Raw genomic sequence first — 6249 nt, 5'->3', positions numbered from 1 at the left:
GCACAAATCCCAGCGGCCAATAGGGTCCCACAGAGTTGGCCTTCTCCGGGTCCCGTCGACTAAACAATGTTGTCTGGCGGGCCCCAGGGAAGAGCCTTCTCTGTGGTGGCCCCGGCCCTCTGGAATCAACTCCCCCCCAGAGATTAGAACTGCCCCCACCCTCCTTGTCTTTCGTAAATTGCTTAAGACCCACCTATACCGCCAGGCATGGGGGAATTGAAACATTTCCCCTAGGCTTATATAGTTTTATGTATTGCATACTTGTGTTGTATGGTTTTATATAATGGGCTTTTAGATATTTTTTCTTCTTTTAAATATTAGATTTGTTTACTGTATACTGTTTATTATTGTTGTGCGATAGATGATAGGTAGTTAGGTAGGTAGGTAAATAGATAGATAGATAGATAGATAGATGGATGGATGGATGGATGGATGGATGGATAGATGGATAGATAGATAGATAGATAGATAGATAGATGATAGGTAGGTAGGTAGGTAAGTAGGTAGGTAGATAGATAGATGATAGGTAGGTAAGTAGGTAGATAGATAGTTAGATAGATAGATAGATAGATGATAGGTAGGTAGGTAAGTAGATAGATAGATAGATAGATGATAGGTAGGTAGGTAAGTAGGTAGGTAGATAGATAGATGATAGGTAGGTAGGTAAGTAGGTAGGTAGATAGATAGATGATAGGTAGGTAAGTAGGTAGATAGATAGTTAGATAGATAGATAGATAGATGATAGGTAGGTAGGTAAGTAGATAGATAGATAGATAGATAGATGATAGGTAGGTAGGTAAGTAGGTAGGTAGATAGATAGATGATAGGTAGGTAAGTAGGTAGATAGATAGTTAGATAGATAGATAGATAGATGATAGGTAGGTAGGTAAGTAGATAGATAGATAGATAGATGATAGGTAGGTAGGTAAGTAGGTAGGTAGATAGATAGATGATAGGTAGGTAAGTAGGTAGATAGATAGTTAGATAGATAGATAGATAGATGATAGGTAGGTAGGTAAGTAGATAGATAGATAGATAGATGATAGGTAGGTAGGTAAGTAGGTAGGTAGATAGATAGATGATAGGTAGGTAAGTAGGTAGATAGATAGATAGATAGATAGATAGATAGATAGATAGATAGATAGATAGATAGATAGATAGTTTATTTGATTTTTTATGCCGCCCTTCTCCTTAGACTCAGGGCGGCTTACAACATGTTAGCAATAGCACTTTTAACAGAGCCAGCATATTACCAGAGCAGCAGCTATGTAGGATTAAGTTAACAACACTTGAAGCCCTTTTGTTTCAGTGGGCTGTCTACCTGTCTATCTGTCGCTACCTCCCTTTCTTCCCCATCTATTTGCCAGGAATTGAGAGGGCTGGATGCCATGATCTTAGCTTTCTTCGTTTTTAACATTCCAGCCAATTTTTGCACCTCTTCTTCAATTTTCTTCTTCTTCACTTATCTCAAGAGGCTATTTATTTCCTCTTCATTTTCAGCCATTAGAGGGCTATCCACTGCATATCCCAGGCCCTGATTTGGCCCCAGGAGACCCAGCTTCCAGGTTCAGAGGAGATCAAAGGAGCCAGCTGTTTCCCCATCATCTTGTCAACATCTCCAAGCCCCTTGTTGGTGTAGCCCAGGAAAGGGAGGAGAAAGCATGTTTGGCCAAAGGATTATTGAATGCATTAGAAAGGGAAGATTTAATGACACCGGCTATACATCCCCTGAAGGGTGTTTGAAAACCCGGGGTTCGCTAGCACCACCTCCCCGGGAGGGTGGCCTGCCACACAAGGAGGTCAGGAGATGGAGGGGAGCAAATATTTGCGGCAGGTTTCGCAGAGCGGTGAGAAAGAATCCCACTTCTTGGCCCAGCTGGTCTCCACATTACCCGCCCAGTGCAAACTGGTGTGCGGGGCTGAAGATCTAACAGTTTGTCCGCGATCTTTTATTGGGTTCGTTTATCTCGGTTCTCTGCTACTGGTGGAGACTCAGAGGTTCACAAGAAGAGGGAAACAAGCGAGGAAGGGCACACCCAACGGGGGCATCCAAAGCAGAGCCGATTTATTGGGCAAAGGACGCCATCGGATGCCACAAGAGCTGTCATCCTTCCGGTGTCTGTGTGTGTACAAAGAAAGACCATCTAAATATCAGTGGATTATCTTTTCACCTATCCCCTAATTGGTGGAATGACCACAAGAGGTCCCAAAGGCTATCTCTCTCTCTCTCTCTCTCTCCCCCTACCTACCTATCTTCTATCTATCTATCTTTCTATTTATCTATCTATCTATCTACCTACCTACCTATCTTCTATCTATCTATCTATCTATCTATCTATCTATCTATCTATCTATCTATCTACCTACCTACCTACCTACCTACCTACCTACTTATCTACCTATCTTATATCTATCTATCTTCTATCTATCTATCTATCTATCTATCTATCTATCTATCTATCTATCTACTTATCTACCTATCTTATATCTATCTATCTTATATCTATCTATCTATCTACCTACTTATCTACCTATCTTCTATCTATCTATCTTCTATCTATCTATCTATCTATCTTTCTATCTATCTATCTATCTATCTATCTATCTATCTACCTATCTTATATCTATCTATCTTATATCTATCTATCATATCTATCTATCTTCTATCTATCTATCTATCTACCTACCTACTTATCTACCTATCTTCTATCTATCTATCTTCTATCTATCTATCTTTCTATCTATCTATCTATCTATCTATCTATCTATCTATCTACCTACCTACCTACTTATCTACCTATCTTCTATCTATCTTCTATCTATCTATCTATCTATCTATCTATCTATCTATCTATCTATCTATCTATCTATCTATCTACCTACCTACCTACCTACCTACCTATCTTATATCTATCTATCTTCTATCTATCTATCTATCTATCTATCTATCTATCTATCTATCTATCTATCTATCTATCTACCTACCTACTTATCTACCTATCTTATATCTATCTATCTATCTATCTATCTATCTATCTATCTATCTATCTATCTATCTATCTATCTATCTATCTATCTATTATTTCTCTAACACTAGAAGGTTTAAAGGAGATGTTGGATAACCATTTGTGTGAATTAGTGTAGGGTTTGCAGCCTAAGCAGGGGGGTGGAGTAGAAGACCTCCATGATCCCTGTTGTTGTTGTTGTTGTTGTGTTTTTTTCTTCTTCTTCTTCTTCTTCTTCTTCTTCTTCTTCTTCTTCTTCTTCTTCTTCTTCTTCTTCTTCTTCCTCTTCCTCTTCCTCTTCTTCTTCCTCTTCTTCTCTTCTTCCTCTTCTTCCTCTTCTTCCTCTTCTTCCTCTTCTTCCTCTTCTTCCTCTTCTTCCTCTTCTTCCTCTTCTTCCTCTTCTTCCTCTTCTTCCTCTTCTTCCTCTTCTTCCTCTTCTTCCTCTTCTTCCTCTTCTTCCTCTTCTTCCTCTTCTTCCTCTTCTTCCTCTTCTTCTTCTTCTTCTTCTTCTTCTTCTTCTTCTTCTTCTTCTTCTTCTTCTTCTTCTTCTTCTTCTTCTTCTTCCATCCTAGCTTTCTCCCAGCAGGCACTTCCTTCACCAAGGAGGCCTCCCTGCTTGTCTGTCTGTTTGCTGAAAGATTAGCCTTTTGTTTCCCCACTTTGTCCAGCTTCAAAAGAACCTCCTTCTCCCACCCCCACCTCCCAGACCCCAGTTTCATCCTGACCTCCTGCAGGCACTGCTAATAGGTCTCCTTTAATGTCAGGATGATGACCCAGGGGTTTTGAAAAGGGGGGAGAGGGGGCAGACGGTCCAAAGAATTGGGGACAATACCAGAGGGATGGGTTCAGTGTCTGAAAACTTTAATTTGAATTCTTTAACAGTTTTTATTTTATTTATTTATTGGATTTCTATGCCGCCCCTCTCCGTAGACTCGGGGTGGCTAACAACAGCAATAAAACAGTATACAGTGTTCCCTCGATTTTCACGGGTTCGAACTTAGCGAAAAGTCTATACAACGGTTTTTCAAAAATATTAATTAAAAAATAATTTGCGGTTTTTCCCCCTATACCATGTTTTTTCCTGCCCGATGACGTCATATATTATCACCAAACTTTCATCCACCTTTAATAAATATTGTTTTTAATAAACTTTAATAAAGAAACATGGTGAGTAATAATCTAAAAGGTTGCTAAGGGAATGGGAAATTGCAATTTAGGGGTTTAAAGTGGTAATGGAAGGCCTGTGATACTGTTCATAGCCAAAAATAGTGTATTTAATTCCGCTACTTCGCGGAAATTCAAATTTCGCGGGCGGTCTCGGAACACATCCCCCGCGAAAATCGAGGGAACACTGTATAACAAAATCCAATACTAAAAACAGTTAAAAACCCATTATATAAAAACCAATCATACATACAGACATACCATGCATAAAATTGTAAAGGCCTAGGGGGAAAGAGTATCTCAATTCCCCCATGCCTGGTGGCAGAGGTGGGTTTTAAGCAGCTTTCGAAAGGCAAGGAGGGTGGGGGAAATTCTAATCTCTGTGGGGAGTTGGTTACAGAGGGCCGGGGCCGCCACAGAGAAGGCTCTTCCTCTGGGTCCCGCCAAGCGACATTGTTTGTTTGACTTGACCTGGAGAAGGCCCACTCTGTGGGACCTAACTGGTCGCTGGGATTCGTGCAGCAGAAGGCGGTCCCTGAGGTAATTTGGTCCGGTGCCATGATCCCACTGTATAGAGCGCTGCTGAGACCACATTTGGAATACTGTGTTCAGTTCTGGAGACCTCACCTACAAAAAGAGATTGACAAAATTGAACAGCTCCAAAAATAATGGAAGGTCTTAAGCATAAAACTGATTAGGAAAGACTTCATGAACTCCATCTGTATAGTCTGGAGGACAGAAGGGAAAGGAGTGACATGATCGAAACATTTAAATATGTTAAAGGGTTAAATAGGGGGCACAATCTGAGGTTAGTTGGGGGAAAGATCAGAAGCAACAGGAGAAAATATTATTTGACTAAGAGTAGTAGTTGCTTGGAACAAACTTCCAGCAGACGTGGTTGGTAAATCCACAGGAACTGATTTTAAAGATGCTTGGGATAAGCATATATCCATCCCAAGATAAAATACAGGAAATAGTATAAGGGCAGAATAGATGGACCATGAGGTCTTTTTCTGCCATCAATCTTTTACGTTTCTATGTTTATTTTTTTATTTTTAAATTTACTTCGCACATGCTGCAATTGATTTAACAGCTACCTCAGGAGGAGGTGTACAGACTCAAATAGGCAGGAGAATTATGGATTCGATGGGCAGAATGGATGTTGGGCTGATCCAATATCCAGAATTTTTTTGAAGGGAGGAAATAGTTATGATGAGTTTCTGTTCAATGCGTATAGTCAAGGTGTTCTGCCAGCGTGTTTCAACCACCCGTAATTACAGGGTAATTAGTCCAGGAAGACACACACCACACGATAAAAGGAAAACCCAAAAGTTTTTATAAACAGAAAAACAGAAACAGCTCCCTTTTTAAATGTCAAAGGGATTTTCTGGTACACACAAGGCACAGGTTAAATGCAATCCAATTGCTCACCCAATAACTGGGAAATTGAGTCCAATTCCAAAGTCCAGAGAGTCCACTCACAATCTTGAACAGCACAAAAACCACGATCTTGACAAAAACAATGAATCAGATAAACTGCCATGAGGCTAAAACGCCAGGTTGCACTTTTATCTGTAGCACTAATTACAGCAGCCCCACCCAACCACAGGTGGCCTCATTTTCTCTTGTAATAATCCTTCAGTTGTTGTCTCCTATGCATCACTCTACGCATGCATGGATGTGTCATTGATTCTTGTTCAGAATCCAAGGATGATACAGATGGTTGATCTCCTCCTGGGCTGTCTGCCAAACTCCCCTCTTCCCTGTCACTCACTCTTCCTTGGTCAGAGGAGGCTTTGTCGGCAGATTCCATCGGGAGCACAACAGGCCTGCAGCATGTGGATGTCTCCCCTACATCCACCTGCACATTCCTTGGGGCAGGAGCTGGGCCAGAGCTAACCACAACAGATCTCAGAGATCCGATCTTGTCCAATTTTTCCTCTTTTTCTTCTTCTCTTCCTCCTCTTCCTCCTCCTCTTCCTTCATTCCCTCCCCCTCTCCTTCTCTCACTCCTCTTTCTTTCCCTTCCTCCTCCACCTCCTCATTTAATGCTCCTTCCCCTTCCTTCTCCTCCTCCTCC

Source organism: Erythrolamprus reginae, chromosome 5, assembly GCF_031021105.1.
Source record: "Erythrolamprus reginae isolate rEryReg1 chromosome 5, rEryReg1.hap1, whole genome shotgun sequence".
NCBI classification, from domain to species: domain Eukaryota; kingdom Metazoa; phylum Chordata; class Lepidosauria; order Squamata; family Dipsadidae; genus Erythrolamprus; species Erythrolamprus reginae.
The sequence above is the reverse complement of the archived record's forward strand: the minus strand, read 5'-3'. Positions refer to the sequence as shown.